Source organism: Oryctolagus cuniculus, chromosome 13, assembly GCF_051225735.1.
Source record: "Oryctolagus cuniculus isolate XC-2025 breed Fujian yellow rabbit chromosome 13, ASM5122573v1, whole genome shotgun sequence".
NCBI classification, from domain to species: Eukaryota; Metazoa; Chordata; class Mammalia; order Lagomorpha; family Leporidae; genus Oryctolagus; species Oryctolagus cuniculus.
Window position 1 is genome coordinate 8945489 of NC_142879.1, and position 22663 is coordinate 8968151.

Here is a 22663-nt window from a genome sequence, read left to right on the forward strand (position 1 = left end):
CTGGGTCACCTATCCTAATAGAAGATAGATCCTATGTTTGTTGTTAGGGATGACAGATATTCACAATAAAAATGTAAAAATAACATGAGCTATGACTTTGCAATCTTACTATATGGCTGTAAAGCATACAGATAGATGTTAACACCTCTATCATTTACTAACAATTCCACACACAAAGACAGGAAGAAATTACTTAGATGAACCTAGAGCATACAGCCATGCCGGCTGCCTGGATAAAAGTGATTTGTGTGTGGGTGTCTATTAATGAACCGTTTCTCCAGGAACAAAGTGCTAGATGAGGTCTGATATATTGTGCCAGCTGCACTCAGAAAAATGTGGATTGAACCAACATCAAGAAAACAAAAAGGATCTTAGTGGAATGGATTTATACTTCATGTGACCGGCACCTAGGAGATCAGTGGACTAGAGGAAAAATCTACAACTCTGGAGAGGAACAGTGGCCTTTTCTAGTGCAGAGTGTCTGGAAAAGTGAACGTGGGCGGCAGTTCCTACAGTGGCTGCTTGGATGAATGTTCGCAGGCGGCTTCTATTTCACAGGACACTGCCAGTCAATTTGATGTGAAATAAGAAAAAGAGAAGAACACATTCAAGAGAAACCCAAGTCTAACATGTAACAGGGCACATTTTTTTCCCAAAATAAAAATGCAACATTCACTAAGGAATGAAAGAATAGATAGAGCTATTAGTAATACACAATGAAAGTTTTAGTTACAAAACAGAAGAGAACTTATGGTGTCACCAAAAATCTTCAGTTGTTATAAAGACAGAATAGATTCTATAGTTAAGATAAAGCAGGTAATATAGAAATTTGACTTGAAATATAAACTCTGCAATTATCATTTCACATCTTGAATTGCCTTTTGCAGTATTCAATAGTACATTAGTAATCTGCTTTTCTTTAACTTGTCTTTCACCGCTTCTCTATAAGCAATACACTAATGACAATATCACCCTGATTCATCTTTTTCTATAAAGGAACTTACTTACTATGGCTTGTTTAACATTAAATCGAAACAGACAGCCTCTAACTCAGTGTCAGAATTCTGGAACCAAACCTATATCCACCTAATATATTCCCATCTGCTATCAAATCTTATTTTATCTTCATTTCAATCAATACTTTTCTCATCCTTTCTAAACAATAGCCTCTAGATATTTGAATGTATCATTAAACATTTTTTCTACATTTATTTCTTCTGAAAAGTAATTGATCTGTAGCACCAATAATGGTAGACAAGAAAATAACTAAATTAGAGACTTGAACACACAGAAGTGTGCTCCAGTAGACTTAAAACAAATGAAAATATTGGTTCAGGATATTCTTTATAAAAATCTTATCTTTAGAAGTTTTATATATTTTCTTATGTAGAAGATTAATGATAGAATTATTTTAAAAATACATAAAGTAGGGCTGGCACTGTGGCGCAGCGGGTTAATGCCCTGACCTGCAGTGTCAGCATCCCATATGGATGCCAGTTCAAGACCTGGTTGCTCGACTTCCGGCCTAGCTCTCTGCTATGGCCTGGGAGAGCAGTAGAAGATGCAAAGTCGTTGGGCTCCTGCACCCATGTGGCAGACCTGGAGGAAGCTCCTGGCTCCTGGCTTTGGATTGGCACAGTTCTGGCTGTCGTGGCCAATTGGGGAGTGAACCATCGGATGGAAGACCTCCCCCCGCCCCGCCTTTCCCCTCTCTGTGTAACTTTGACTCTCAAATAAATGAAAAATACATAAATTCTGTAATGATTTGTGTGTATGTGTGTGTGTATATATATATAGAGAGAGAAAGAGAAGTGAGAGAGAGAGAGAGAGTAGAAAGAAGAGAGTGAGCCTAGTTTCCTTGTTCACCTCCCAAATGTCCACAATTTCCAGGAGTAGGGGGAGTCCAAAACACGAGCTTGAACTCAGTCCAGGTCCTCCATATGGGTGGCAGGAACCAAACTACTTGAGCCATCACCACTGTTTGCAGGGTCTACATTAGCAGAAAGCTGGGATGAGGAGCCAGAGTCGGCCATGGAACCCCAGCATCCTAACCAGCTTTTTAAAAATAAGGCCAAACACTGCCCCTGCCCCAATTCATGTGTGTTTCTAAAAGGCAATTGCTAAACAAAATTGTGAACATGATAACCTAATGCCATGGGAAAAACTTTAGCCAATGCCAAGATAAAAGTGAACAGGAAACAGCACATCAGGCACTAACCAAGGGTGACATCATGTGACAAGTAGCTCCTGCTTGTGAGGGAAATGTTCCTCTCACAAATGAGAGCAGATGCTTCTGCCATGGAATTAAACAGATTTTTGTCTTTAATCTTCCCTAATTTTCAGTACTAACATTCATATCCACTTTAAATGTCTTGTAAAATATCTAGCATTTTTCTGAGTCTTATTTCTTCCAGGAGCACAATTTAAAAATAAATGAAATAGAATAAATACATTCTTCAGAAAGAACATAAACACAGTAGAAATCTTTGCTGTACAATGCATACATTAAAAATCCATGAAGTTGTGCAATTAAAAATAACTGAAAATAAACTTCCTTCCCATCACAGAGGGGACTAGGAGAAGAAAATATATCAGATTGGAGGTCTAGGAAGATATATAGTGAGAGATTTCTTTAACTGAATGTGCCTTGAATTTAAAATAAATTCCCCTAAAATAATGTAATTTTCAGAAAGTTATGTCTCTTGCTTTGAGACTGCCTTTAAAGTGTGTTTATGACCTAATTCCAAGGAAAGAGACAAGAAGCTAGTGCAGAAGAAGAATTACCATGAAGTGTGTTCTCTAAGTGCCACTTCTACATAGACAGCTAGCTGAAGAAGCCACTGCATCTTGGTAACAGAGAAAATGCATGATCACATTTGGGCATATGTGCATTGCCACCCCTTTTACCACAATGCATATAAAAATGTGATCTTTTGCCTTTGTGTCCTTCAATAGAGATGTAATTTTCGTTCATATAAAATCTGTAATTTAGAGCTTAATGGTTATGATAGTTCCAGAATTAGATTTCTTGGGTTTAGAATCTCGTTCAACAACTGGCTAGACTGATCTTTAGGAAGTCCCTCCATGTCTCAGTCTTTGTCAGCTGTAAAGCAAGGATAACAATACCGTCTACCTGATGGGAGTCTCCTAAGGATTAAACAGAATGTGTATCTGGTGAGAGATCATAAGTGGAAGATAGTATTGAAGTAGTCTAACCTTAAAAAGGAAAGTGTCATTCAAAGATCTAATTAAAATTGTTGTAAGAATAAAAATGAGGCATTATAAATTTTTTAGCAATATGTTACAGCACATTTAAATCTTCCCAGATAAATGGTCCCAGAGAAGTCCAAATGAATGAGGGCCACTTCATTTGAACACTGACATGTAAGTTTCCAAAAGACACCAGATAAATGAATGCTAGGTAGGTATATAGACACCAAGAGGCTTAAAGGATGGAATAAAAGGATCCAAAACTTTGAAAGCACATGAGACACTCAAAAAATATCCTGTAATCTCAGCATGGAAAGCATGCTTAAAAATAAACACCTGAATTTGATTAATGCTTTCATTTTCTTTGAAACAGTGATATTAAAGCAGATGAGAAATTGGTTGAAAATCATTGTCTCACTTTCCTCGGCTCACTTTTCCTATTTTTCTGTATTAAAATGCTACCATTAGGAAGGAATTAACAACGTCTCTGAGTCAAGCCGACACATTTCTGGCCGAGTTGCAGACACTTTTGTTAGTTAAGAGATCCTTGGAAACAGGCTTCTGGTGGGAGTGCTAACTTACTTCGAACTTCAGCACACTTAGAAATCTCGCTGGGGCTCTCCGTGCACAACGGGCTTCATCAACCAGGAAATGACTTCAGTACTGCCATTTTCTGGGCTAGCTATGACCCACTCTCTTGCTGTTCACGAGCATACATTTATCACATGCAGATATAGAATCCAACGCAAAAAGGCTTGTGAATTCAACAGAAGGAATGCACAGCTTCCTCACTGAAAATCCTGCCATCTAGAGCTGCCAAGTCTCTCGGGGACGGGTCTGTCTTACGTAGACAGTTCTCTGCAAGATTTAACTTTCGGGCTCTTCTGCTGCCCTGACCTCCACCCCGTCTGTTCTCCTGCCCCGGGAATGGAGTGGACTCTAAAAGCCATCTTGGTGCTGGGTGGAATTCAGGATCAGCACGTTCCAGGAACCCCGCTGTGCCGGCAGAGGTCTCTTCAACACAACTTACTTTTCTTTCTCTTCTCTTTTCCACTCACAACTCCAGGTTTTCTGCCATCAGCCACATATTCCAATAGGGCTTAGAAGCAGCCTGATTGCATCACATGTTAGAGACAGCTCTGTAATGTCATAGAAGACATGAACCCAGTTACCTCGCATCTCAACACAACACTCAGCACCTCATCCTCCTCCACAAGGCACTCCCATGCTAGTCGCCATTTCTGACTCCCTCTTAATGCTGACAGCGCCGCACATGCTTCCTTTCAGACTCATTTGGAACAAGAATGGTTTTCAAATAGGACTCGTCATTCTCCATTCTCTACATTTTCATCTATCATGGAAGTTGTCAATTGTATGATGATTTACCTGAAGATTTCTTCATTATTCTTAACTCTGAGAGGTGAGGATCCTTTTGTAGTTTTATTTGTGGTTCCTAAACCCAGAACAATGTATAGTAGGAAATAAATGCACAATAAATGTTTCTTGAATTAATGAATAAATTACTTGTTTCTCCAAAATAATGTGTTTACCACATAAAATCATAATATTAATGATTTGTTGTATTATCATTTTATTTGTAAATGGGGGACAGAAATAATTTCCAACATTCACAGCCAACAATGGTTGCTCTCTGTATTGGTTGAGGAGCCAACTGCAGCTTCTGGCTACTTAGTGTCTGAGATAGATGGTATGAATTTTAATACAAATGTTTAAATTCACTTAAGCCTTTCACATGGTGAAGGTTAAGTGACCATTAAAATGGTAAGGTTCCATATGTCATTCCAGTACACAGACAAAAAAAAATGCATCAACTACAAAACACAGTCCATTAAGTTAATGATCTATGCTGAGGTGGCAAAAATGTATTAGAGAGGTGATTCATTGATTCCGTCAACCTTTCCTACATCAACCTGAGTTTCCAGAGATGCACTGTTCATTTTTCGTTGGCTCATCCTGTGCTAAATGATGACTTAATTTCTCTGTCACAGTGGCATTCTCCATGCAAACCCAGAAGAACTGCACCAAGTAGCTCTTTCGTGCAATAGATCTGAAACCAGAACATTTCAGTCCATTTTTGGGTGCATTTTTTTTTAGCGATGACAATTCCTTTATGACAATATTTCTGTATCTGCAATGTACCCAGACAACAAATAGGAGCAAAAATTAAAATATCTGTGTTCTTGAACAACCTGTATTCTTGAACAGTTGCCATGGATGCAATGTTAGGAAATAATAGTTGTGAATTTTTCTTTTGTTTTCTACAGATTTATTTATTTATTTCATTTCAGAGTTACACAGAGAGAGAAGGAGAAGCAGAGAGAGAGAGAGAGAGGTGTTCCATCCACTGGTCCACTCCCCAGTTGACCGCAACAGCCAGAGTTGCAACGACCTGAAGCCAGGAGGCAGGAGCTTCTTCTGGGTCTCCCACACTGGTGCAGGAGCCCAAGGACTTGGGCCTTCTTCTACTGCTCTTCCAGGCCACAGCAGAGAGCTGGATCAGAAGTGGAGCAGCAGAGGCTCGAACCAACGCCCATATGGGATGCTGGCACTGTAGGCAGCGGCTTTAACCACTAAGCCACAGTGCCAGCCCTGGAAATAATTTTTTTAAATCTTTTAAAAACCTTCCTCAAACAAGACATATCTGTTCTTGTAGATTATGAATAGTTTGCACTAAAAAAATGTGATCCCAGCTGAAACACACCCTGGCTGTATCAGGCATGGTGAATTGCAGGGGCATACACAAAGTGGTATCTAAAATTGACTGCGTATGAATGAGAAATGAAATGACAGTTGCCCTGCATGTGTTGTCAAAAGTGTCTTAAAAATGCCTACAATGTACAAATGTAACTTTTAGGTAGAATTTCCCCAGCTCTGTTGCATATATAAATTTTGTTTCCAAGATATTGTTTTTTTTTTTTCAGTTGACTCTGTTAAGTAATTTAAATACACCTTATTAGTAACAGTCGATTGAACTAGGGCCCAAAGATTATGAGGAAAAAAAGTGCATGTCAATGACTATCTAATTGTAATTTGTAGAACTTTGTGGTCTAAGAGCATGTTTTTAGCAGTTAAAAAATTTTAAGATTGACAGATTTTTTTATAAATTGGAAGGAAAAATGCTTCCCCTATGGTGACTGCTGGATAAATTCCCCAGGTACAATGCCTTAGGAATGTAATACAACAAAATGATGGAGGAATGGATGTTTAGCCTAGTAGTTCCCTGGTTTAATTCTCAGCTCTGGTCCTGTCCCCAGCTTCTGACTCATACAGACACTGGGAGCCAGCTGAGACGGCTCAAGGAAGCGGGCTTCTGCCACCCACGTGGGAGACCTAGACTGAGTTGCCAAGCCCCAGCCCGACATGATCATGACAGCCATTTGAGGAGTGAACTAGAAGATTGGGAGTGCTCTTGCTTGCTCACTGGCTCGCTTGCTCTCCCTCTCCCTCTCTTTCCCCTCCCCCACTTCCCTCTCCCTCTACTCTGAACTCCACTAACAAACAAATTTGAAAAAGAACAATTCAGATAAGCTCTCTTATGAGATATAAAAATAAGGTATAGAGAAGCCAAGCCCTTCTCTTCATGTTCACTCTAGAAACGCTACCCAGTGTGCCAGTCCTTTACATATCTGTTCTGACTCCAGTCTTAACCTTTCACATTCTCCTGTGTATCACAGGGGGCTAGGAGCCCGTCACTAAACATTCAACCCCACACATTTTTCCACTCAACCCCACATATTTCCAACTGCCAATGTGCTCACACTACCACTGATACGTTGCACAAAGAGAACTCGTCCACAGTTTAGCTTCTCTCTTTCCCGAAAACCAACATCTTTACCTCGCAGTACGTAGCATTAACGCCTCAGGCTCTAAACGTCAAGCCACCTTCAATTATTTGTTCCAGGCTCTTTCCATTCAAATCTATTGTCTAGTTAGCTTTAATTCACAAACATTTTTCTTCCTACTGAAAATCTGTTCTTAAGTTTATCTCGGTTACTTATTGCAAAGTCAGAGAGACAGACGGGTACCTCCCCCATCCACTGATTCACTCCCCTCGGCTATGCCAGGGAAGCGCAAAGAGCCAGGAGCCAGAAACTTAGTCCGGGTCTCTGATGGGAGTGGCAGGCACCCAAGTACCTCATGGGGTACACATCAGCAAGAAGCTAGAATTGGGAGTGGAGCTGATCTCAAACCCAGGTACTCTGACAGAGATGCCAGTGTCCCGAGTGGCAACTTAACTGCTATGCAAAACACCCACACATCAAAGTCTTTTAATTGCAGTGAAATGAACATCCCCCATTCAAGATCTTTATATCATAGTCAATGTCTTCATAACATATGAAACATGTTTCAAAGTATTTTAGGTGCCTCAAGCATCCTGCTATACATCTTACCCAGTTTTGCCACCGATCACAGTAATCTCTTTTCTTGGATTTCCTTATCCTGATGGCATTGTTTAAAGCCTGCATAAAAATACTTTCTCTTTATGAAGATGTTTCATTTCATTTCATTTCATCCCATGGCATCTTTTTATACCTCAACTATGCTGATTATATGCTCTATTTTATTATAGCCTCCAAAAAATATTTGAATTTCCAGTTATAATAAAGCCTTTCTCAGCCACAGAGATTGCGAGAAGAGGAACACACTGTGGCAAAAATCAGGGTTCTCCAAATTCGCTGAGGAGAGCAGATCATTGTAGATAAATTACCACAGCCTCACTGCATTCTGCCAGGGACTATTTCAAACGCTATGGAACAATCTCATTTATTCCTCAAAGCGGCCAGCCTGGGTGTTACGAGTACGACCCCTTATTTCCACATAAGGAGATAGAAGTGCTCACAGGTTAACAAGTCATCACAACTGAGAAGTGCTGGAGCGAGCAGAGAAACCAAGGCAACCTAGCTTCAGGATCCAAGGACTTCTTTAATGTGCTTTGTATAACGCAGATCCTTCAACATCTGGGTCCTCATAAAAGTCAGGAACGGCCTAAGAGCTGATAAAGCTTATGTCGAGCATAGATAATTCGTAGTCAAGAGTTTGAGAGACTATTCAGAAAATGAAAGCGTTTGGAGGTTGGAAGTTTTGAGTCTTAGAATGCACAGCTGTGTGGGGTTGGGCTAGAGATGGCGAAGCCAGAGACGGGCAAGGGATGAGACGAGATAGGAAGAGGGTGCTGCTTGTTCAGGACTCAGTGAGACGACAACGGAGACTCACAAGGAGGCAGGCAGGGCGCATCATTCCTGAGACAGCTAGTGACAACGAAGAAACTGCTTCCTCATCCACCGAGACACTGTGAGTAGGAGGATAAGGTAATTAGAAGAGCTTGTAGGCTAGAGAGTAATATGTTATAATTAACAAGTTAAAAAGTATTTTATGAAAGGTAACAAAAGGCTTTTCACATAATAGGCACTCAAATATCTGAAGGATTCAATTAGAACTTATGTCCATTCCCAACCATGATCAAGCAGTTTTTCCTTCCTCTGTGACTTCGGTATATTCATTTGCCCTTCCTCCCCGCCCCCATGTGTCCCTTCTAAGTAAACAGATACTCCACCACTACATCATAAATGAACATACAGGAAATGCGACAAGGACAGGCTGAGCCGAGTGTCCTTGACTAAAACTTAAACAACCCCCACTGAAGTCTTCCCAATGGAATTTTAACTGAAACATTTCCCTACATGCCAACGGTTAAACTCAAACTTCCATGAAGCAGGATCCACAGAATTTTGGAAAAGAATGCCTGGATCATGGGTTCGGCCTTTGAAACAGTTTACAGCTACATTGTTCACAAGAGTTCCCTTTAAAAAGTTACAGATCAGTAGGCTCCCTGAATTCTCTGCTATAAGCCCAGAGAAAAGGGAGGGGAGACAAGAGAAGGACTGAAGTATAGCACAGTTATAACTGGTGACACTAAAGAGGCACTTGCAGAGATAAAAATAAGGTTGAGAAGCTGAAAATATATTTTGCCAAGTCATTTTCCAAAAGTCCACTAACCTTACCATATCATATCCCAGTGGACCACAAGCCCTGTTCTGATTAGGTCCACTGCGATCAAGAACAGAAAATTCTCCCTTAAAAAAGTTTGTTTCTTTATAAACCTAATTCTGACCTCAAAGTATGCAAAATATGGCATGCATTGTTATTTTAATTACAGCATTACAAACAAGAAAATAAAATAAGCGTGGTTTTTATGAAATCTGAAAAAAATTTCACTAATTAAATGTCTATATTATTAATATCAGCAGACAACCTAAAAAGCATAAAAACATTTATGGTTTTATTTTCACTTTGTTTGAAGAATATGCCAGTCTTGAGATTTAACATGATCAAGAGAGATACAGTCAACCCTTACGAAGTTTAAAGTGTAAACAGAGATACCAAGAATTTAACTCAGTATGAGAGGGACAATGGAAGAGGTACCAAGTGCTGTTAAGACTCATGAAAAGTGCCCAAAATAGACTTCAGAGGGAAGGGTGAAGCGATCCTTCCAGATGCAGAGAGTTGGCACAGCAGATGTTCCGGGCAGAAGGAAGAGCTAGCTAACATTTTAAAGTACTTCAGCATGGCAGGAACACGGGGTACAAGGTAGATAATAGGAAAAGATGTAAATTCTTACTGCCTTGTTAAAGAGCATTATTCTATGGCAAAACTAAGACTATTGACAGAGTACTACTATATGTGGTATCTGCATTTGACAAATGGCTTACAAGTGGAAAATAAATGAGAGTGGGCAATTCTAGATACAGCGAGAAAACTTAGGCGATGTCTACAATATTCTAAGGGAGAGAAGGTACTATGTCCTGGACTGGAACATTTGCTCTACGAATAGCAAAATGCGGAACGCTTGAAAAGACACAAATGGAATAGAACAGATGAGCGCTGGCAGTTGATAGTGTTTAAAGCTGCTGTCACGGAGACCTGGTGACACGATTTCACCTTGTTTAACAACAAAGGACTGAGAGCTCTTTGAGGAGAAAGGGACAAATACCTGAGGCTGGGTACTTTACAAAGAAATGAAGTTCATTTAGCTCATAGTGTTGGAGCTGACAGTCCAAACAGCGCTGACCTGGCTAGGATGAAGAACTCTCCACCCCCACCCCGCCTCCGACTGTGCCACATCAGGGCAGATGGCATCATGGGAGCAAGGGTAGACAAAGAGCACAGGCACCACAGAAAGCCGGAGAATCGCGCAGGGTTATGCTCAGTCCTTGTAACAACTCACTCTCAGGAGAACTACACACATTAATCCTTTCTAAGGGTAGCACCCCCAGCGACCTAACCAACACCCTTGTGGCACCACCTCTTACAGGTCTCTCCATTTTCAGCGCTGTCACATCGGGATCACGCTTCCAACACAGGAAGCCTGAGAGGAGAAACAACACCCAACCACAGCAAATGAGAAGTTCTTTCTGAATACAGAGTGTAAATCACTTATGAATAATTTAGCTGAAAATGTCCAGTGGGGAGTTGTACTTGCGTGTCTGGTGTTGACAAAATGTGTGTGATCTTTACAGAGTTTTCAAAAAGATTATGGAAAATGCATATCAAGAAAACACTAAATGTGATTTGAAAAATAATTACATACCAAAATAAGCTTATACTTCATTTTTTCAAGATTTACTTGTTTATTTGAAAGGCAACCTGAGAGAAAGAAAGGGAGAGAGGGAGGGAAAAAGAGAGGAACAGAGAAAGAGAGAGAGAGAGAAATCTTCCCTGAATACCACGGGGGCCCAGGCTGAGTCGGGCCAATGTCGGGAGCCTGGAACTCCATCTGGGTCTCCCCCATGGGTGCACGGGCCCAAGCACGTGGGCCATCTTCTGCTGCTTTCCCAGGTGTATTTAGCAAGGAGCTGGAGCAGCTGAAGCTAGAGCAGGCACTCTGATATGGAATGGCAGTGTTGCAAGTAGCAACTCAATCACTACCACAATACTGGCCCCCAAATTAATAGTTAAGTTTCATTTTCCACGAACATTTTGAAGTCCCTGTGTATGTAGCTTTAAGATTTACTTTTTTTTTTTTTTGACAGGCAGAGTTAGACAGTGAGAAAGAAAGACAGAGAGAGAGTTATAGACAGTGAGAGAGAGACCGAGAGAAAGGTCTTTCTTCTGTTGGTTCACTCCCCTAATGGCCGCTATGGCCAGCGCTGTGCCAATCTGAAGCCAGGAGCTGGGTGCTTCCTCCTGGTCTCCCATGCCAGTGCAGGGACCCAAGTACCTGGGCCATCCTCCACTGTACTCCTGGGCCACAGCAGAGAGCTGGACTGGAAGAGGAGCAACCAGGACAGAATCTGACACCCTGACAGGAACTAGAACCCGGGGTGCTGGCACCACAGGCGGAGGATTAGCCAAGCGAGCCACGGCGCCAGCCGATTTATATTTTTGAAGTCATCAGTTACTTAATTCAAACAGAAGGCTTGGGAAAGATTTGCATAGGTCAGGTGCTGAAATACGATCATTTATAAGCACATAATATGCTCTGTGCCCTAGGTTATCTAGCTCAGTCCACCCAGCAATACATGGTTTGATTCCCATAACAACAGCATGCATATGTTATCTTATTTTCCCATTTTACAGAAACCTAGGTTTGCTAATGGAGACAAGGACATACAAATAGTAATTATTTGAGGCAGGTGAATCATGTTAAACTAATTCTATAAAGTGCCTTTGCATTTAACCATTTGCCTACTCTTTATTGTTTAAAGAATTATTTACTTATTATTTTGAAAGTTAGAGTGACAGAGAAAGGGGAGACAAAGAGATCTTCCTTGTGTTGATTAACTCCACGGAAGACAGCAAGAGTCAGGCTGAATTAGGAGCCTGGAATTGCATTTCGATTTCCCACATAGAGGGCAGGGACTCAAGTACTTGGGCTATCATTCACTGCCTTCCCAGGCATAAGAGCGGGAAGCTGATCAGAAACTATACCCAAGACTCAAACCAACACTCCGATATGGGATGCAGGAGTTTCAAACAGCAGCTTGATAGATGGCACCGAATGTCTGCCTCTGCCTACCATTTAAACGACTGTATGGAGTAGACAGGATAAGGACCCTGAGAAATACCAATATTTAAGGGAAACTGGAAGCACAGCTAGTAAGTGAGGCCAAGGAGAAAACGCAGGGTTGTACGAAGCACAGGAACAAGTGTGCTCTCAGAGCAGGCAGGGAACAAGAGCCCAACAACAAGGAATGAGTTGTCCACGGTGACACCAACTGCTGGGAGCGTGGGTAGCGCAGCAGTGAAAAACACCTGCAGGTTTCAGCAGCAAGGGCGTACCTGGTGGCTTCTCCAGCATCACTGATACAGGCTGGCCTCTGGTCCTTTCTCCTGCTCGCTCGCAGGGCAGACACTGAGTCAAAGCCCAACAATGACTCCTCATTGCCCTCAGCACGAGGAGCAGGTCCTCACACTGGTCGAGGAGCCTCCACAGCCTGCAGCCCTTGCTCCATCTGTCTTCACTCCCCACGACTCCTCCTCCCCTTCCCTCCACTCCAGTTCCTCTAGTCTCTGGAGCTTTCAGCACGCCAGGCAGACTCCCACCTGCTCCCACGCGGGGACCACAGCTGCCCTGGACCACGACTCTCCCAGGTGTCATCACTGCTCCTCTCAGCTCCTCCTTCAGACCCCTGCCCAGTGTCAAAGAGAACTCCCTTCAGTCTTGCAACTTGCTCCTGTCACTCCATCCTGGCCCTCCGACTTCTGTTAGAATGTGCTGACACAGAGAAAGCATTTGCAAATATTTGCTGAATACAAAAATAAAGAAGTGGGAAAGAAAAACTCAAGTTTGTTTTATGATGAAGTGCAAACAAAAACTCAATAATGAAGACCTTTCCTCAAATCTTTAATTTTTAATGGAGTGAGTGAGGGAAATGTCAACGATAAGCACAGCCAGACATTACTTCAAGCTATGAGGATAGATTTTACTCAGCGAAGGCGTGATCTGAGCTCGGATTCCATTTGTGTGGGGGTGACTTAGTGTTTTAAGGGTAGAATCAGGGAGGCAGGATACCAGGAGCTTGAGCAGAGCTGGGGGAAGTGAAAAACTGTAAAAAGCAGGAAGCCAAGGTGCTCCATGTGAAACACATCTGAGCCCACTAACTGGCAGTTATGGAAACTAGGCTCCCAGCCTTCCTCAGAGACTGGGAGTGGGGGCCCTCGTTCAGGTGCTGGCTGCAACAAGCAGAGGTTCTTTGTGCAGCTGTGAGTTTTCTCACATAAGCACTTTGGAGACTTGGGGATGGAGTTACCCTGGGGATGTCAGAAACTTAGGAACCTTGTTAGTGCCAGTGCAAGCCTTTATAGGCCAAGGTTGAGGCGCAGTCAAGAGAGCTCAGAGGGGCCTAGCTTGCTCAAGAAGAGAATCTCTGTCAGAGAAAATAATTTTTCTAGAAAGATCTTCATAAAAAAAAAAGATCTTGGATGACCTTTTTGAAGTTGGGAAAAAATCTAAGATATGTAACTACTGACAAGAAGCATGAGGTAGAGAGAGGCAAGATAGGTAATATTAAGAGACTTAACTGACAGTTGTAAGAGATTCTTCCAGTGACACTGGAGATTAAGAAATGTTTAGCAAGTGGGGCACAAGTGAGGGGAATAAACATGGAGAAGGCTAAGTACCAATTCCTAGAGTTGGGAGTTTTCCTGGCCATTGTGATAGAATGAGGGAAAAGAGAGGTAAGGGTACTTACAAGGCTGGCTGAAGCCTATGCATTCCAAACCAGATAGGCAGTAAAAGCAAGGGGATCAAAGGCCATCAAAGAATGAGGTACCTTTCTCTGAAGGGGGGAGAGAACTTCCACTTTGACTGTGTCCTTGTCTAAGTAAGATCGGGGTTGGCGAACTCAAGAGGCTTCCAGAGCCTTGGCAGCTCATGACAAGAGCCTCGGGTGATTACTGATGCCATAAACAAGAGTGTCAATTGTTAAGCCAACAACAGGAGTCACTGTGCACTTACTCCCCATGTAGGATTTCTGACCTGAATATGTTGTACAATGTGAATTAATGCTATAACTAGTACTCAAACAGTACTTTATACTTTGTGTTTCTGTGTGGGTGCAAACTGTTGAAAGCTTTACTTAGTATATACTAAATTGATCTTCTGTATATAATTGAAAATGAATCTTGATGTGAATGGGATGGGAGAGGGAGCAGAAGATGGGATGGTTGCGGGTGGGAGGGAGGTTATGGGGGGAAAAGTCGCTATAATCCAAAAGTTGTACTTTGGAAACATATTTATTAAATGAAAGTTAAAAAAAAAGAAAAGCAAGGGGAAACTCCACAGTGTGATCATGGAAGTAAGCAGCTGAAGCTGGTATTAATAGGCTGAAGGTCACTGGAAACACGAAGAACAAGGCTGGTGCTGGTCAGTTAGGGGATGACAAGAACTCCAGTCTCACATCATTCATAAACGAGGGAGGAGGACCAGCATGTCAATAAATGTTTGCTGAAGAAATGACACCAATGCTTTTAGCAAGAGGGTGATCATCTGCAATTTGGTTTCCATATGCACAGGTCATGATTCACAATGACTGAAGATAAAACGAGCTATTCCCAATCTGGAAAACCATATTGGAATTCCAAACTCTGTAAATAGATGATAGAATTACAAAAAGACATTTGTGCTTTTTAAACAATTTCTTTATATTAGTAATTTGGTCATTGAAAGGAAGGTAATGCTTGTTTTAGCCGTTAATTTTTCAACCAGCTCTTGTTACAAGTGTTTACATAATTAAATCACAATACCACAGGACATATACTATGATCATCACCATTCAACAGAAAAGATACAGAATGTAGGTAACTTGTTCAAGAATGTACACTTATGAAGTGGTGGATCTGACGTAGGAACCCAGACAAACTTTACAGCCCAGATTATCTCTCACTACTTTTTTCTAAGGAAAATTATTGTATAATGGACTTATTTTTAAGAAAAGGAAAAAAACACAAAAATTTGTATGGCACAAACTATGAGATGGCCCAATTCATATGGAAAAGGCAAGTGGATAGATCTAAAATGATTGCATAAAGATGATCTACTAAGTTCAGAGTAGAAAATTTGTTTTTTTATTAAGAGAAATCAATATAGAATTTCACATGAATGAATAATATAAAAATTACAATATTGAAAGTCTGTCAGATGTTAGAATGCACTAAAGAATATGGAATTCAAACAGTAGTATGTAATGTCCTTGATATTAGTTTTGATTCCAAGTTTGGACAGATATTGATTTCCAATTAAATCATATGCTAAAGCAAAGTTTTCCATTTTTGATCTATAAAACAACTAGAACGTTGGAAGCATGAGGAAAATTAAATTTTTAAGAGCATAAGAAAGGTAAAATAAGCAAATAAATGTATATAAACTAGATTAATTTCTAAAAAGAGTATTATAAAGTCCTAGTTTGCCAGGATTTTTTACCCTTGTTGAAAGATTTAAGTCTGAGACTCCTTAAGTATATGGCTATCAAAAGTTGAAAACATCTTGAGTTGAACATGCAGTTAATTCGCCTAACCTACTGCATGCTGTCAGAGCGTCAGTGGATTTCCCTGGTGATGGCAGAGCTGGCTGAGAGCTGTGTTAGCTGCTGCAGCACAGCATCACCAGAAAGAATCTACCACACGTCACCCTAGTTCCGGAAAAGATCAAAACTCAAGACTCAAGACTCAAGCTCAAGGTGTGGTTTCCACTGAATGCCTAAGGCTTTTGCACCATCATAAAGTAGAAAAAAAAAAAAAAAAAAAAAAAAAGAGTAAGTCAAAGCATCAAATAGGTGAATATCTATGGTATAGACATAGCATAAGATATTTGGCCAATTAAACATGTTTGTATTTACATTATCACACTTCCATTTATGCAGTATGATGACGCTGTGCATTGCAATGGGTGCACTGATGACCAAACGGGCCTCCAGGAGGTAGGTAACTGAAACAAACTCTGCACAGTTCAATTTCTGGCCCTGTATTTTGAACCCAGGGTCACTGTCCTTTCCTTGCCCTTTTGTTTCTGAAAGCCATGTCTACAGCAGCATTTGCAGGAGGCCGTGGGATGCCACCGTGAGAACTGTAGATCCTCACAGTGAGGACTCGAGGAGAATGAAGTCTCCAACAATCCTTACCCCAGTGCACACTTGCTTTGGGCAATGGGACAGGAGCAAGTGGGAAGAAAGCAAAGGTTTAATGAGGGTTTTTGTTTTGTTTTAGGGGTTTTAATTTTTGTTGTTTTGTTTTTAGCACTGGGACTTGCCCTCCTGGAACCTAGACCAACTTGTCATGAAACATCCTGGGTAGATAAGAGCCAATGTATTGGCCAGCGCTGCGGCTCACTGGGTTAATCCTCCACCTGTGGCGCCGGCACCCCGGGTTCTAGTCCCGGTTGGGGCGCTGGTTCTGTCCCGGTTGCCCCTCTTCCAGGCCAGCTCTCTGCTGTGGCCCGGGAGTGCAGTGGAGGATGGCCCAAGTGCCTGGGCCCTGCACCCACATGGGAGACCCTGCTCCTGGCTTCAGATCGGCGTAGCTCTTGCCGTAGCGACCATTTAGGGGGTGAACCAGTGGAAGGAAGACCTTTCTCTCTCTCTCTCTCTCTCTCTCTCTCTCACTGTCTAACTCTGCCTATCAAAAAAGAAAAAAAAAAAAAAAGCCAATGTGTTAAACTCAGCCTCAGCCCAGATGAATGGAGCAGCAAGGCCAGCTCCGTCCACAAGGAGAGTTCCCAGGCCCCTGAGAGGCAATCGCCAGCTTTTCTTGAAGCCACCAGGATTTGGACTGGATTTACAACGACCTAGTAGCGCTACTTACTTCTGACTGTCTCCGTTTTAGGACTGAATGACCCAATCTCCTCATTACCCTAGGGATGGTTTATTCTGCAACCACAAATAACTGAAGAATCCACTGCTCAAATTTAAGTCTCCTCAAGGGCAGGAATCCTGTGGTCCTCAGCCTTGTGTTCCTGACCGTTCCTTACTTACCGTCATTAGGTAGGAGATGCTCAGGGGCTGTCTCGGAACAAATAAAACAAGAAGCTCTTCCATCAGTAATATTCTCCAGAGCTCTATGTGCCACAGGTAACCACACTTGTGGATTCACCTAATCCGCACATTAATCCTGAGGTCAATGGCCTCGGTTTCATTTCACAGAGGAGTAGGATGAGGCTACGGGAGAGTTTCCGTGTTGGAGATATGAAGAACAAGACAGGCGCATGTGCGCACGTGGTGTTGTTCCCAGGCAGGCCCAGCGTGTTGAGGACACAGGTAGGTGAAATGTCCAACAGAGTATGATAAGCATATACAAAGGGGATTAGAAAATGCCTAACAATTGCTGTGAAGTGAATAATGTCCAATACTGGGTACGAAGTTTGATCTGCTATCTTAAATTATTGCATTGCATGACTGATTAAGGTTATTAAAAGTCAATTATATACTGGAATATACTAATGCATCGTAGTGTTATTATAAACTTAGATATTTTGCGATGACTCAGCATGAGTTGTCTGGTAATGGTTCAAGAAAGAAGAAATACACAGTGCCATGAAGAGACATTTGAGATGACTCATTTAGGGCAAGGGGGAAGGTGGGTGGCAATCAGGGATTTGCTAGGTTTTTGATTCTGTTATGTCAGTTTTCCAGGAGTGTGCTGTACTTCCAGATAATCAGCTCACAGCTCTAGATGACGCCTCTTGCCCTACCACTAGATAAAACATACATGAGAAATGAACTGTCCACAAAACAAAAGGTGTCTGAAAATAATTATCCATATGTTTGAGAACATTTAAGTACGCTGGTATATTTGTTGTTTTAAAAACCTTCATGCTCAGTTCCTACTTAATAGTTTTAAAGTTCATTTGAAATCAATTTCAAATAGGATATATGAGTAAAATGCTTATATACATAATTATGTTTCTATATCAACTTCACATTTAAAGTTTAAAATAAATTTGTAATCTTTGGATATAAAACAAGACTCATTTTGCTCTTTTTTGCCTCTTTGGGTGGCTTTCCTTTTCTGAAAGAATTTACATGTGGCAATATTTTAAAATAGAGAAGTAGCATAGCTAACACTGAATATTTTAGAATGGCTAGATTTGGGAAAAAATAGTTATAAACTTTGTTAGTGCAAAGTGAAATTAAAGTAACTAACTTGGAAAAAAAAAGTTTGTCCTTTATTTGAGACTTAAACATTGCTCCTTCACTATGACTAGGAGTTTGAGCTAAGTTATAACAAATGTTTAGAAAACATACAGCTTTATCTTTGTCAGATAAAATCCGGACACAAATTTTGAAGTGTATTTTTGATATAAAAACTTCTTGAATTAATTTAAAACTATATTCAAAAGCTTATCAATACTAAATATCATATTGCAACAAAGTCCAAACTACACAAAACAAACAGTATAAACTTCTCAGATTTTATGAAAAATAAGGCCACCAACATAGTCATAGTACTCACGTAAGTGCCAGAATGGTGGTACAGCAGATTAAAGCGCGGCTTTCAACTAGCATCCCGTGTTGGGATACGGGTTTGAGTCAGCACTGCTCTGCTTCAGCCACCCTGCTGATGCCCGGGGAGGCAGTGGATACTAAGTCCAAGTACCTGGGCTCCTATCACCCCTGTGGGAGACCTGAAAGGCATTCCTAGCTCCTGGCTTGTCCTGGCCCAGCCCTGGCTGTAGAGGCCATTTAGGGAGTGAAGGAGCAGATGGAAAATCCTCCTCTCTCTCTCTCTCTCTCTACCTCTCTCTCTCTTTCTCTCTCTCTACCTCTCTCTCTCTCTCTCTACCTCTACCTCTACCTCTTCCTCTACCTCTACCTCTACCTCTACCTCTACCTCTACCTCTACCTCTTGCTCTCCCTTTCTCACAGTCCCCTAAAATAAACTACTACTGGTTTTCATAAATTAAAAGTCATCTGCTCATGATTGCCCCCTCCCTCGCCCTTCCCAATCATGGAAGCCCTCTCTCTCCAGGAATAAAATTCCATCATTCCATCAGCTCTGTGCTCCAAATACAACCTGCCCTGATCAATGGGGTATTAGTGGAACTGAAGTGAGATCTGCCGGTAGGGATTGGTTTGTGCTGTGATTTCTCCCCACAAAGCTGCTGGCCCCAGGAGGAGCGGTCTGGCACAGCAGATATGAACTCGAGCTAAAATGTGAGGCAAAGGCACCCAGCAACCCACAGGACTGAGAACAGGGAAAATAAACACTTAATGTGGTTCACCACTGCGGTGTCTATTTTTATAAAGCATTATCACAGTAGTAGCTGACTAATATGCCATGTTTATTTCTCATAGGAAATTTGATCACAAGTACCAAACTTTACAACACTAGAGTTTGAGGGTTTTTTTAATCCCTCTTTTTTTTATAATTATAAACTCCAAAATCTAACAAACAGAATTCCTTTTCCTTAATGACTGCAATGACATTCCACACTTGCAATCCTGAGATCATATACTCAGATATTAAACTTGCTAAATTTATTTGTCTTATTTTCTAGTTTTTATGTTAGATGATATACCTCTATGTATCCCAAACCAGCATTGATTAGAATAGTTTTTGGCTAACTTTTTTGTTAAACTGAACATTTTTTTTTTTCAAAACATGCAGTATAACAAATTTTTAAGGACTTAATTAAAGATGATATTTTCCTAAGACTCTTGGAAGGAGGACTTCACTTAATTTTTCAGAAAACAAGATTGCTATGTAGCAGCACTATGTTTTTATATTATTCTACAGGCTGGAATTGGAAAGAAAATTTAAAATAAAAATACTTTCTTCTCAAAGACAGTCAGATCTCTTGGAGTATTCTCAGCTCTCATCCAGTTTGCTTTGTGTTCGTTCCATTTCCTGCTTACAGGCTTACTGCTGCAAGACAGAAAAGTGTCAGGACGACAAAGGCATCTTGACCAGAGCGGGGTAAGGGCGCTCTGCTTTCCATTCACCTCCCCCTCCACGCCCAGCACGTCCACCAACACTGGACACCAAAGACAATGACAAGGTGTGTTCTTGAAATAGAAAGACTGAAACCAGCCCCCACACAGCAATACCAGCCAGAAGAGCAAAACGCCAACGTGAATTGCTGAATATATGCCGCAGGACGTTAAGCCACAAGCATCCTAACACTTCAGGCACTCAAACAGAAAGCCACTCAAGAGCAAACGTCCATGGTGCTCTCGGGGGTGACCTATGTGGACAAATGGCCAATGGCCAGAGGAATTGTTCTCCTTCATATAATGCCTGTAGGAGTCAGTGAAAGTCCCTAAGTTCCTTAGTTTGTCCCTGAGCAGCATATCCACCAATCTACTTGTACCTTAGTTCCCGTTCAGTGATCAGTTTTATGATGGAGATGCACAAAGGTGAAATGAAGGCTCCGAAGACGGGAACCTCCCCGGGAATGGGAATTACACTGTGTACACTGGCACAGAGCTCCACGTAGATGCAGTATTCGCCAAGTGACACTGGCTGGACGGCTGTACACTCTCTTTGTCACAAGCCCCAAAGAAGCTTTCTTTGTAAATCCTAGGACAAATGTGAAGCTTTGTGGGTGTAAGCATTGCATGCAAGGTCATGCTCTGTAAACAGCTCTTTACTTCATAAAGACTTGCCTTTTAACAAGAAAGGGAGGGACGTGGAAAGTGCGATGTTGGGCAACCAACATTCTGCAGATCCTTTGCAGGTTACTTTGCACATACTACTTTATTTAATCCTTCCCAAACCATCGAGACATGTGATTTCTTATCTCCATGTTACATATACAGATATCCTGGGCATAGGGTTTAATTTTCTTGTCCCAGGTGACAAGCAGATGCTCGAATAACAAACACCACAGTTCAATATTGCTGCACATACAGTAATATTATCTTATGAGAGCTGTCAAAGATACAAAACAAGGTCTTTGGGCTCACATATTTTATATTTCCTACCATGTATTATTGCATTTATTTGTCAATTTTTAAAATTTTCTTTATTTAACTTTCAAAATTCAAGTAGATAAAACAGTATTTGAATTCAAATAGTTTAAGTTTAGCAAAAAGTGCTTGATAACAGCCTGTTATCACTATTTTGTACATATAGTGGTTGATAACTGCCTATTATTGCTATTTTGTACATATGCAATAAAGGAGTTCTTAAAGGTATCAGGCAAAGAATTTTAAAAAAACATTCCTTATTTGTATTCATTATGTGTCTTTTTCCTACATGCATATACATATATATTTCAATAATAGTGTGTGCACAGTTTTTAACTTCACTTACTGTAAAAATGTCCAACATTTTATTTTAGCTCTTATAAATAGCTGATGGTCTCTTAAGACAACATAGCATAATCCATCTCCTCTTCTCGTCCTTATATCCAAATATCACCACTCCACCTGCTATCTCCTTTAATTATTTCTAGAATCTAGCCTCTTTTCTCCACACCCACTACCTTAACTCCTGCTCTCAGAATCTTTCTCCTGCACCACTGTAACTGTGTTTGTTGTACTATTTCCAGTCTCATCCATAAAAATGCCAGGTTCTGAAGTGAAAGCAAAGTTGTCATTTTTAAAAAATATTTAAAATCATATATAAACTTAAAACATAGTAACTAATCTATGGACAACACTGCCTGTTTCAGAAAATGAGTGCCTCTCATTTGCCCTAGGAGTACTCATTGATCTTCATTACCAATGTCTTCACCTGCCCTTCCCATCCCCTGAATCACATCAGGTTGCTTTACTTGAATTTTATCCTGTAGGCCATCCAATCTGATGCCGTGACTTGACATTAAAAAACCTTTGGCCGGCGCCGTGGCTCACTTGGCTAATCCTCCACCTGTGGCACCAGCACCCCGGGTTCTAGTCCCGGTCAGGGCACTGGATTCTGTCCCGGTTGCTCCTCTTCCAGTCCAGCTCTCTGAGGGCAGTGGAGGATGGCCCAAGTGCTTGGGTCCCTGCACCCGCATGGGAGACCAGGAGGAAGCACCTGGCTCCTGGCTTCAGATCGGTGCAGTGCGCCAGGCCGGAGCAGCCATTTGCAGGGTGAACCAACAGAAGGAAGACCTTTCTCTCTGTCTCTCTCTCACTGTCTAACTCTGCCTGTCTAAACAACAACAACAAAAAAACCTTTGCCTATGTTCCCAAATATTAAAATTATTTACAAAATACAGGAACACTTGACTTTATCTTTCTACAGGAAAATCAAAAAGAAAATTAAATGTCAGTTTAAAAAAATCCCAAACAGCATTCAGAACCCAAACTATGGCACAAAAGAATGACGTATGAAAACGTAGGTGTAAAGAAAAAGACTACTGAAAGTCAGTAGAAAAGTGGACGTTAGCCACGTTCACTAGTGGGAACAACCTCCCCATAGAAGGCAGCAAGTCTCACAGATGAAGGATGAACACAAGTCCCAGTGTCTCGCTAAGAGGCACACATCCTGGACACTGGGTATCTAAAATACT

The 22663-nt window shown here is 41.3% G+C and overlaps 1 long non-coding RNA gene across 1 annotated transcript in view; it reads right to left on the reverse strand.

The window, feature by feature from the left end:
* Nucleotides 1-12855, reverse strand: part of LOC149122472 (uncharacterized) — a 121644-nt gene extending 108789 nt beyond the window's left edge. Inside the window, exons 1-2 of the long non-coding RNA XR_016219472.1 lie at nt 12511-12855; nt 8446-8521 (exon numbers count right to left, since the gene is read on the reverse strand). This is a non-coding gene — a long non-coding RNA (uncharacterized LOC149122472). The remainder of the gene's footprint in view (nt 1-8445; nt 8522-12510) is intronic.
* Nucleotides 12856-22663: the final 9808 nt, after the last annotated feature.